The sequence below is a fragment of the Poromitra crassiceps genome, assembly GCF_964638095.1.
Source record: "Poromitra crassiceps genome assembly, chromosome: 2".
NCBI lineage: Eukaryota > Metazoa > Chordata > Actinopteri > Beryciformes > Melamphaidae > Poromitra > Poromitra crassiceps.
In genome coordinates, this window is record NC_139624.1 from 901,689 (window position 1) to 914,403 (window position 12,715).

The 12,715-nt window shown below is 43.2% G+C and overlaps 1 long non-coding RNA gene across 1 annotated transcript; it reads right to left on the bottom strand.

Moving 5' to 3' along the window:
- Positions 1-1,871: 1,871 nt before the first annotated feature.
- On the bottom strand, positions 1,872-11,810 carry LOC310772374. Its single transcript, XR_014552493.1, has 4 exons — positions 11,779-11,810; positions 11,395-11,432; positions 10,911-11,048; positions 1,872-1,958 (listed from the first exon to the last, which is right to left on the bottom strand). It is a non-coding gene; the product is annotated as an uncharacterized lncRNA (long non-coding RNA).
- Between the last annotated feature and the right edge of the window lie 905 nt (positions 11,811-12,715).

A 12,715-nucleotide genomic window follows, 5' to 3' on the forward strand; every position in this document is an offset into this window, starting at 1 on the left:
CTCAAAAAGTGTCTTCAAAAAAAAGGAAGGACAGAAAGATAGGTAGGAGGAAGGTGTCTAGCCTGTGGGGCCAACATCTCCAATATTTAAGGTATAGCAAAGTGATTCCAGTATGTTTTAGTGCCATGTTAAGAATTGTAAGCATATATAGCATGTTAGTGCCATGTTAAGAGTTGTAAGCATATTTTGATGATTATCGCGATAATATTGACAATAGATTATTCTGGGCAAGATAATCGTAACATGAAATTCTCATAGTGTCCCACCCCTACCTGGGAAGCCTTGGAGCGCTGGTTCTTGCTCTGCTTCATCAGCTGCTGGCACTTCTTGTTGACCGACTGCACGGCCAGGAGACGCAGCTGCAGCTCGGAGATCTCCTCTTCCTCAACCTCACCCTTTGTCCTTGGCTGGGTGTGGGAGCAGAGAGAGAGGTACAATCTGTTACAGTCAAGTCATTACCACCTGACGTTTTCATTTGAAAAAACAAACAGACTAATAAGCCACAACTGGAACGAACCCCCGACAAACCTACAAAGCAAACTAGTGGGCCTGTGCTACATTGCATCACTTCTCATGTCCGACATGTCCAGGCTAAAAATGAGAAAGTCGCTGGATACATCATTTCAAAAAGCAAGAATCAAGCAAAGAAGTGTGTGTCAGTAGTACTTAGAAATCCATTCTAAAATGACATATCCACCTTTTGAAAAACTTGATATCTATGATTATAAGCAGAATGCACATAGTTAACACTCATTATAGTCGGTCATGTGAATCCTTGGTTGACAAAATGAGAAGCTGTTTACAGTTGGACTCTTCTTTATTATAGAGATCTGGGGCATCTGTAGCTCCGGAGGTAGAGCGGATCGTCCACTAATCGCTTTGGATAAAAGAGGTCGGTGGTTCGATTCCTGCCTCCTCCAGTCTGCATGTCGAAGTGTCCTTGGGCAAGACACTGAACCCCAAATTGCTCCTGATGGTGTGCCAGCACCCTGCGTGGTAGCCTGCCGCCATCGGTGTATGAATGGTGAATGTAGCTACTGATTGTAAACCACTATATAAATGCAGGCCATTTACCACTTACCATCTGGACTGATAAACATAGGCTCATGTCATTTGTCCCCAGATGGAAATGATCTCTTCATTTCTTGACAAGAATGAAAGTGTATAAAGCGCTGTGTCTATTTAGCTCAATGGAATCAACGCTTCCATTGTAACATCAGTCTGGCTGCAGCAATGATCCAGGAGTGTTTTTACTCTTATGTGGGTCGGCCACTAGTCTCTCCCCAGACTCAAATATTATGTTGAATCGCTGCGCTCCGCATACTACATAAATGAGTCTGTTCCACTTCACAGCCACTGCTGGTTTTTGAAGGCGGGTTGAAATTGAGTGACAGGTCGTAGCACCGATGAGAGAGCGGTTTGAAAAATGGGCTGCACCTCCCATGTCGTCTGATCGCAAAGTCGTTACTGATTGGGGAGGACTGAATCCACCACTGGCCAAGTGAACGGTTCCCTCCCATAACCAGCCGGCTGGGGGGAAAGCGTCCCAGACCCAGAGAGAGCTCTGCAGCATGCAGTAACGTAGTGTATCAGCGTAAGAACTCTCATGGGTCTGGCGTTGAGACTAGTCGGCCACTATCTATCATAGTAGCTTATGCAACAACCCCACGTCGAAAAAATCACAACTATCCCTTTAAAATGCTTCACATACCATGTTTCTCTTCACTGTTCAATGACTAGTGAGTGAGTGTGTATTTAGGACTGACCTTGCAGGGAGATTGGGTGGTGATTTGAGCTCCGGCCAGGATGCGTCGTCGCTTCGAACTGACCGGAGACTCTTCTTCCCTGGAGCGCTCACGTTTGACCGCGGGACGGGAGACCGGGCTGGACATGGAGGGGGCGGGGCTGGACATGGAGGGGGCGCGAAACTGGTCCCGTGGATGACAGCGGATCGCAGGCTGATGAAGAGGGGGGGGGAATGCAATTCAAATTAATTACCTAATTTACATTTTAGCCCTTCACTTGACACCCTTATGCAAAGTGACTAAACAATTAGAAATATATATTTATTTTATATAAATATCTGAATGCAGGCAGCATGTAACTTAAAGCCTAATGTTTGAAGATCTGTTAGGGTAGAGACTTGGGATCATAGGTGTAGCTAATGTAACGCGGGGGAACGGTGTTCCCACACTTCTCCAAGGGGTGTTTTGTGCGTTATTATTTACGACAGCATGAAGAAGAGTGCGACTGCGATGCGTTATTATGGGACCCACCACGGTTCTTCCCAAGGAAGAAAAACAACAAACACCTGAATAATGTCATGGGCAAACTGGAGGAGTGCAGAAATGCCCGTTTGTGGGTGGCGGTAGTACAAATCAATTGGCAACTTTGATGATATTTCATCTGCGCATTGAAGCCGTGGTCTCCCCCCTGTGCGTAATTGGGCAGCGCCAGCTCACCTGATCCAGCCATTTTGATCGCTGTTACAGCTCCCGATTCGTAGGCTACAAGCTGATATGAACTTATATTGCTACAATTAACGCATTAACAGTGTGTAACAGAATACATTCAGTGTGCAACAGAATAGCCTACATTCTGACTGTGTGTTATGGAACGCATCTACCAGCGCCCACAACGCCAACTGGGCCAAGTTAGAGAAAGCGTGTTAAACCAGAATACGGGACTATCTGGAGAAAACAAAACAAATGAACAATCTGAGCTGGCGATGTTTTTTTGTTGTGGAATGCGCAGTGCATGGAGACCTGCACGGCTGCCTTAATCGAATAGAGGTGAGCATTGCTTCTTTGTGAAGAAGGAATGGAAAATTATCTCAATTTGGCCATACCAGTGATAATTATAATAATTTTTAGCATATTATGCATCATAATGTATTATTTTATTTCATGGCCCGATGTGGCCTTTCTTATCTCATATAGTGCAATAGTATAGTGCAAGTCGAGCTGTTTATGTGCTTTTTCCCATGCGTGATGCCCTCAGTGAGATAATTGTGCTGCTCAACTGATAACCAAGATTAGCAAAATGATCTAGATTGTCATTTTAGCCAAAAAGTTCTTTCTCTGTGAATCTCCTTTTCTTTTGCATTTAGCCGAGTCCTCTGTTGCCCTCTGCTGGCAAAATAAATACCCACAACAGATGTTGATGCTCCAATTGTGCCATTTGTCAGTCACCATCAAATGTAGGCAAGGCAAAGTGTATTTATATAGCACATTTAAAACAACCACAGCTGAGCAAAGTGCTGACCAGGTCATAAGCAAAAATAAAAGTAGAAAACAATTAAGAAAAGAATAAACATAATAATAATAAGCTCAATAAAGAAACAATGAACATAGAAATATAAACAATCAAATAAAGTGACAGCTCAGCTTGAATTGAAAGTGACAGAATAAAGAGGAGTCTTTAGTATTTAGTCTTTAGCAGCGACTTAACACATTGACTGCCAGCCGTTTTTTTTTGCTGTAGGTAGCTTCTGCCAAGCCGTTTTTTGAGGATTCTGGCTCATTTTACAAGAGCCGAGGATTCGTTTCAGCTTGGACTTTGTGAACATACAATATCTCAAAAGTACTAATAGAATGTGTACTTTCTCTGTCTAAAAGAGTTAGTTTGTAGAGTTAGTAGTTATGTAAGCATTAGCAGTTGAATACAGCATGGTTTTAGCGTCAGAAAAAATATTCAGAGATAAACGGCTTTTTGTGAAATTGGATAGAACAGTCACTTTAACCATTCATTTTTGGCTCTCTCTCTCTCTCTCTCCCTCCCCCTCTCGCTCTCTCTCTCTCTCCCTCCCTCCCTCTCGCTCTCCCTCCCTCTCTCTCTCTCTCTCTCTCTCTCTCTCCCTCCCTCTCGCTCTCCCTCCCTCTCTCTCTTTCTCCCTCCCTCTCGGGAGGGAGACGCACTAGTTTTAATCCTAGTGAGAGGGGGAGAGGGAGAGAGAGAGAGAGAGAGAGAGAGGGAGGGAGGGAGAGAGAGAGAGCGAGAGAGAGAGAGAGAGAGAGGGAGAGAGCGAGAGGGAGAGTTGCTTCAACTCCTCCCTCCGTGGGCGGACAAGCTTGTCACCAGTCAGTGCTTTGCTGCTGTCCTGTGCCTGTCTGCACGGCCGCTGTTTGAGGAAGTCGGCATGGACTCGCTCGCTTCTTGGAGTTTTGGTTGAGAGAAGCTTTTGCGATTCTGGTCATATTTATGCTGCGTGTTTCAAAGTGTGTTACATCTGTAATCTATTATGTAAATTTGCAATCCCGCATCGCCAGCAATCAGCGCGAAAATGAAAGCGTTTTCCCCCATCCATTTTCATGAGAATGGCTGGGGTGAGAATGGCGTGACAAGTTAAAAAAATGCTTGCCTTCCTCTAGTCAGGAGAGCACTGTTGCCACTTAGTGGGTCGGTGGAATGGGTTGTACACGTTGTACACGTCCAATACTTATATAAGATATGTAAAAGGGTTAGATGCACAACCCACCGTCAAAAAAAAAAAATCGATGCCAAGGACGTGTTTACACGTTGTTGGCAGTCAACAGCTGGATTCTGAAAACGTGTTTACACGTTGTTGGCAGTGAATGTGTTAAAGGTTTCTAGGCACTCAGCACTTCTTATACAGCTCAACAGTCACGTAACATTGTGACGTCACCACCTGTTCCGGAAGAGTATTTCCCATTCATTTTTGTCATCACGTTTCAAAAAATCCTTATCTAAATTGATAAACTGCTCTTAAGAGTGAAAAACCTATTCATCCCATAATGCATCCCGGCATTTCTGGCCAATCAGATTAGCCGCTGATTGAGCGACAGAGCGTTTCAGCCAATGGGAGAGTACTCTGAGCAGCAGTGGGTAGGTAGGACTAGTGTCCTCTAGAGAGAGAGTGGCGTCAGCGGAGGAGCAAAATGCGAGACTCATTAGCCAATGAACAGCCAGGAATGGGTCTCGCGCTACTTTTGCATGCTAAAATAAAGCTGATAATGTACAATTTGATTCAAAGGATGAAAACCCCTTTCAAAGTACAACACAAACTGTCTATTTTGCTGCAACTCGACAGTGCTGCTTTTTTTACTCAAGAGTTCCACTTTCTACTTCCTGGAAAAAAACTGGTCCATTGGAGTGAATGGAGATGTCGGAACTCTTCTATTATACGGCTCTGGGTAAGCGGTCTTGACCGGTGCCATTACAGCTATTAGCTCCATGGCTAACAACACTATCGTAGATAGACACATTACAGCTATTAGCTCCATGGCTAACAACACTATCGTAGATAGACACATTACAGCTATTAGCTCCATGGCTAACAACACTATCGTAGATAGACACATTACAGCTATTAGCTCCATGGCTAACAACACTATCGTAGATAGACACATTACAGCTATTAGCTCCATGGCTAACAACACTATCGTAGATAGACACATTACAGCTATTAGCTCCATGGCTAATGGTGGTTTTAGCCCTTTACTCAGCAGGTGATGAGCTACATAGTAGCCTAGCCAGAGGGACAACAGCCAGAAAGAGAAATAAATGCAGGCCACCAAACACAGACGACCATTACAGCGAGCTCTACCAATCAAAGACGTCATTGTTACACCTTTGGGATTGTGGGTAGTGTAGGCAGATCACTTTTTTCATATTTAAAAGGAGGCTATCTTACAGATGTGTGGCTTCTACAGGAAGATATAGCATCGTTTGACCACTGGAGGGCCCGTGGTAACTCTACATTGGGAGTTTATGACATTATGGCGAATAATCATAATAATCTCAATGAGGAAATACTCTTCCGTCACGTGACTGTTGAGCTCTATGTGGACAGGCACAGATCTAAAAGCATCTGCTTCATCGACCTCAGTGCTCTGGTCTAGATGGAGTGTGCTGTAGATCTAAAAGCATCTTGCTTCATCGACCTCAGTGCTCTGGTCTAGATGGAGTGTGCTGATGTACGCCATCTGAGATAAGAAGGCGCCAGCCCATTTCAAGTCTTAGAAGCGGACAGGAAGCCAAGTGAAGGGCAGCCAGTCCAGGCGTAATGTGGGCACGCTTTATCATTTTCCAGTTAGGAGCCGCACTGCAGATGCCCAAGTTGATGCCTGTTGTTCTACACCCACATACAAAAGACTTACAAGTCTGATGTAAGAGGCAATCAAACCGTGAATAACTCTCTCAAGATCTTTAGGAGAGAGATATGCCTTAACCTTGACTGACAGTCTGAACTGGAAAAAGCTGGTTTGAATTTACCCTGCACCACTTCTCCCCCCAGTGGGATGTCAGCATGCTATACATCCATTATCATCTTCAACATTCAATTCAGCAATATTACACTGGAGGGTGTACTTTACCGTGGTTAGAGGCACGACGGTGATGTGGCAGCACCGAGGCTTCAGTCGAGGTCCGTACGCGTCACTGAAGTGCCAATAACCACGGTAAAGTACACCCTCGAGTGTAATATTGCGATTATACAACAGTTACCAACAAAATACAGGCTATAAACAAAAGGTGTTCATATTTTGGGGCCATTTGCTCTCAAAATAACAAAGTTTTTGCCGAGTGTGTTAGTCCGAGACAAGAAATAGTCCCTGTTGAGTCAGCCAGACATCAGCCAGCTGATATGCTCATCACATGAGTTAACTGTAACAAACAGCTGATATGCTCATCACATGAGTTAACTGTAACAAACAGCTGATATGCTCATCATCACATGAGTTAACTGTAACAAACAGCTGATATGCTCATCATCACATGAGTTAACTGTAACAAACAGCTGTGCAGAAAGCAGCATCTAGCTTACAGCTGATATGCTCATCATCACATGAGTTAACTGTAACAAACAGCTGTGCAGAAAGCAGCATCTAGCTTACAGCTGATATGCTCATCATCACATGAGTTAACTGTAACAAACAGCTGTGCAGAAAGCAGCATCTAGCTTACAGCTGATATGCTCATCATCACATGAGTTAACTGTAACAAACAGCTGATATGCTCATCATCACATGAGTTAACTGTAACAAACAGCTGTGCAGAAAGCAGCATCTAGCTTACAGCTGATATGCTCATCATCACATGAGTTAACTGTAACAAACAGCTGTGCAGAAAGCAGCATCTAGCTTACAGCTGATATGCTCATCATCACATGAGTTAACTGTAACAAACAGCTGTGCAGAAAGCAGCATCTAGCTTACAGCTGATATGCTCATCATCACATGAGTTAACTGTAACAAACAGCTGTGCAGAAAGCAGCATCTAGCTTACAGCTGATATGCTCATCATCACATGAGTTAACTGTAACAAACAGCTGTGCAGAAAGCAGCATCTAGCTTACAGCTGATATGCTCATCATCACATGAGTTAACTGTAACAAACAGCTGATATGCTCATCACATGAGTTAACTGTAACAAACAGCTGATATGCTCATCATCACATGAGTTAACTGTAACAAACAGCTGTGCAGAAAGCAGCATCTAGCTTACAGCTGATATGCTCATCATCACATGAGTTAACTGTAACAAACAGGTGTGCAGAAAGCAGCATCTAGCTTACAGCTGATATGCTCATCATCACATGAGTTAACTGTAACAAACAGCTGTGCAGAAAGCAGCATCTAGCTTACAGCTGATATGCTCATCATCACATGAGTTAACTGTAACAAACAGCTGTGCAGAAAGCAGCATCTAGCTTACAGCTGATATGCTCATCATCACATGAGTTAACTGTAACAAACAGCTGTGCAGAAAGCAGCATCTAGCTTACAGCTGATATGCTCATCATCACATGAGTTAACTGTAACAAACAGCTGTGCAGAAAGCAGCATCTAGCTTACAGCTGATATGCTCATCATCACATGAGTTAACTGTAACAAACAGCTGTGCAGAAAGCAGCATCTAGCTTACAGCTGATATGCTCATCATCACATGAGTTAACTGTAACAAACAGCTGTGCAGAAAGCAGCATCTAGCTTACAGCTGATATGCTCATCATCACATGAGTTAACTGTAACAAACAGCTGTGCAGAAAGCAGCATCTAGCTTACAGCTGATATGCTCATCATCACATGAGTTAACTGTAACAAACAGCTGATATGCTCATCACATGAGTTAACTGTAACAAACAGCTGATATGCTCATCATCACATGAGTTAACTGTAACAAACAGCTGATATGCTCATCACATGAGTTAACTGTAACAAACAGCTGATATGCTCATCATCACATGAGTTAACTGTAACAAACACCTGTGCAGAAAGCAGCATCTAGCTTACAGCGTTGATGCAAAAAGGATTGTTTTGATGTTAATTGTAATTTATTTGATGGACTTACTGTTGACGAATGGTTGGAAGAAGAGATAAACAAACAAGCTGCTGGTTTCATCTGACAGCGTCAGGTTAGGACGCTAATTCTAAATTCAATAGTTGTTCTACAAAAACAAGCCATACGTATCATTAAAAAAGGGTTACTATGCTCACACAAATCCACTGTTTCTAAATTCCCGTGTCATGAAATTTAACGACTTGTTCTATTATAAGATAATGCAAATAATGTTTAAAGCAAAATCAAAGTCACTCCCATTCTCTGTGCAAAAGTGATTTTCAACACGGGACAGCAAGTACGATCTAAGAGGTGTGTGCAAGTTTAATGTGCAAAAAGCTAAAAAAGAGATTAAAGGAGATGTTTCCACTGTTGGGGTGAAAGTTTGGAATGATGCACATATAAATTTGAAGATGTGTAATTCGCTTTTGGTTTTCAAAAAAATGGTTTCTGAAGCTATTTTTGAGCGTTATAAGTGTGAATACATTTTCTGATGCCGTTTAATTTTTTTCTTTTCTGTGTTGTAAACATTGACTGTTGCAAATTACTTTTCTGTTGTTGTTTTTATTTTATTTTGGAATAAAATAATTAATTGAGTAGAAATTAGGTCAGGCATAATATAAGCATTTTGCTTCTGCCTGAGCCTGTTCAGTCTCTGGTTGATTTGACTTTGTTTATACTGTGATTTTGTTATTTATAATGACTGAATAAAAAAATTACATTACATTACATTACATAATGTATCAGACTGAAAATAATACTGCCTGTCTGAGATGAAAGAGGGTTGAGAGGCGGGCCATAGCGTGTCTGTCGATGATTTGATTTGACAGTTCTGGGCACTGAGGTTGGCGTTGGCCAATCCTGGCCTGTTCCGCCCCCAAATCGAGTCTGTTCTGGCGCCGGGACAACCAGGCTCTCTGGCACCTGCCAGTTACGTTAACTTTAGGAGCAGTGCGGTAAAGGAATGCGAGTTTAACAAACCAGTTACATGTCCTATGCATTCTACATCAAATAAAGACATTAGTTTGTTTTATTTGGTACGTTACACACTTATTGGCCAAGTTATTAGTTAGTTTATGGGCTAGAAATTCTGTGGGGTTACAGGCAATATAGGTAGGCGGCCATGTTGCCTGCAGAATTGTGGCCGCTGCTGTTCTCTGCTGAACAGACCGGCCGGTGGAGTGATATTTTAGTGATGAGGCCGTTCTCAAATGAACGACTTGAGAACGGCTAGGTGTTTAGTTTAGTTTAGTTTATTAGGATCCCCATTAGCCGCAGCAGGATGCTACGGCTATTCTTCCTGGGGTCCGACAGGTGTGCTGTTATGTTCATTTGAGAATGGTTCTTGACCAATCAGATTGCTTGGTCAGAACTACATGTTGTATAATATAGTATCATCACACTAGCTTTAAAAATGAGCCCACCACAGCCGCTGAAAGACAGCAATATCGGTAAGAAACTCACCAAGTTTACTCACCAATTATTACGCTGTCTTCCAAATAATCCAGCCACGTAACTACATCCATTCATGAAATGATTAAATAGCCCGGGGACATTAATGGTTTGTAAAAGTCTCATTTAACCACCCGCCCACTCACGCCATGTTTGGGAAACTGAGCTGGGAGCTGCTAAACTACAGCCGCTCTGCCAGCGTGGATCTTGTTGTACTAGAGCAGTGCTGACCAATTTGGGGCCCGCGGGCCAAGTTGCTCAGGCAACTCGGGCAAGTTATCAGATATCTGCACTGATTGCAAAGGGTGGACGAGCTTTTTCATGTGGTGACTTTGTGAAACAGTGTCTGAATGTGGCTGCGGATATACTGTGTTCACTCCTGAGATTGCATCCCTGCAAATTGTCATGGCAAATTGTTTACAAAAGATGGACAATAAAGCTGATTTCCAAAGTACCTTGAGGATTTTTCAAGTTGTGAATTAAGTCAAATTTCTCTCTTGATTACAAAGGTGGAAAATACAACTGTTTTTAACTGGGTGTTTACTGATTAAATGTTTAAGCTCCCCACAAATGCAGATGTTTTTTTTTTAAATATATATAACCAATTGCAAATTATTACAATTACCAAACAGATAAAAAGTAGATTATTATATTGAAATGTTATTTTAGATTTAGAATGTTAATTTTCTATAAAAAAAAATAAGGGAATTGTCCGCACACTGATTAGAAGCTCCCGCTTTTATTTGCGCTCAAGGAAGGCAAGCTTTTGACCCTATCGGGTCTTCATCAGGCCTGATCAAATATTTTTTGATTTGGCCTGTTTGTCCTGCACCTGATGCCCAGTGCGGTTTTTGGATGTGCGCATCGAGCTTTCCTACTTTAATTTTCTATAAAACACAATACATTTTAATGTAATTCCACAACGTTTATTTTTGGCCCTCCACCCAGATTGAGTTTTGGCCCTTCAATGGGAAAGAATTTGGGCACCCCTGTACTAGAGGCTGGGGTGGTGATGTTCTGCGCTCGCGGGAGCGCACTCATACTGGATCATTGTTGCTAAACATGCAGGCCGACTGGGGTAGCGTCTGGTAATGTTCAGGAATTCACTGCATGTTTTAGAAATGGCGATATGGTCCCAGCCCTAGAGGGGACAGACCCACCTGGAGGAAGGCATTTCAGCTGGTTGTTGGACAGTTTCAGGTGCCGTAGAGACCTCAGCCGGCCGACCTCTGGACAGAGGAACTGGAGGGCGTTGTCGCTCAGGTCCAGTGACTGCAGCCTGGCCAGGTTTCCGATAGCTGAGGAGGATCAAACTACAGTCACTCTCTATCACTCTGTTCAATGGATAAACTTCACCTAGATGACCTCCTCACACACACGTATACATGCAGTCAAAAATAAATAACCTTCAGGTTCATTTCATCTCCAGATCAGCCTAGTTTTCATTCTCATTGCTGTACCCCTTCCCATTGTCTTATTTCTGTTGTCATTATGTTATCCAGTCAAAATGGGCCTTAACTTGATTTTTGTTGTGACTATTTTTCTTTTTAGATTCTTTCAATACAATGCTGTCAAATCAAAGTGACTGACAACCAATCAATGTGGACAATAGAACCAATTCTTATGAAATAAAGAAAGACTTACCTTCAGGAATGATAACTATGTTGTTTGAGTGCAAATACCTTAAAAGGAGGGAGGGGACAAAGATGACAATTTGAATGACAACATTAATTGCTTGCTTTAGATATCTCTCCAGAGTGACACCGGACGCTATTGATATGATGACAGTGGCGTTGTGGTCACCTGATGGACATACATTAGATTTAATTTAGGAATTTAGCAGACAGGCTCATCCAGGCCAACTAGTTGTGGTTATTTCCAATCATAATCATAGTTAACATTTTATGGAAATAATAGTCGTGCAGTAATTATATCACATATCATATAGAGTGTGGCAAACCTTTAGTGTAAAATAAGAATCCTAATGTGTGTGGATTGCACATATACTTGTGTTAACTGAATACTCACAGTTCAATTAGATTTGGGAGCTTCTGAGCAAGATTGTCAGGCTAAAAGAGAAGGATAGAGAGAATAAAATAACAGCACAGTAAATCTCACAGAAACAAAAAAAAGCAACAATTCTGAACTTGATTAGCAGTGCTGCTCGCTGCACTGCTGGCAGTGTGACAGGATTGTATGGAACAGGGACGGCACCCGGGTAGCAGTATGGGTTAGCTCCCCAGCCTGCGTCTTCCGTGAGGAAGAAGCCCAACAACCCACGAGAGGCCTTTTAGGAGGGCCATTCAAGCTGCAAGTGGAGACTGCAGTGCCACCAAGTACTGGTACTGCATGGTATCCACCAAGATACCATCACCTCGGAATGAGATGTTTGGAGCGGGGGAGTCTGGTGCAGCGCACAGGTCGTAGACCTGGTGAGACGAGGGAGGAGCCCGGCCGGGTGGCAACCCACAGAGCCTGGTCCCTCTATGTACCAGAGCCCTCCCCGTCCCCCGGTCCCGGCAGAGTAGTTCCGGAGCAGCGGATTGAGTGGCCCTGACCGCGTGACCACCTTCGACCCTTCCTGGAGGGCTGACCGTGGGTAGCTACTCGTACGTAAGTTGGGGCTTGGCCAGCCCCGGCTGGGTCACCTGGGCGAGGGTGTATGATGTTGCGAGACCCGAAACATCCTATGACCCCAGGGTACATCACTGAGGATACGTCCCAGTTATGCATCCATGCGATGTTTTTTTCTTTATATGAATGACAGGTATTTTTTTTTTAGTAGTTTAAAGTCGAACTGAACCTGTTCGTCACGTGCATAATGAGTCCGTTTCAGACTGAAAACATAGTTTGTCTAAGATGACAGGTTGAGAGGCGGGTCATAGTATCATGTCGATGATTTTATTTGACAATTCTGGGGACTGGATTGGGCTTTGGCCAATCCTGGCGTGTTCCGCCTCCAAAT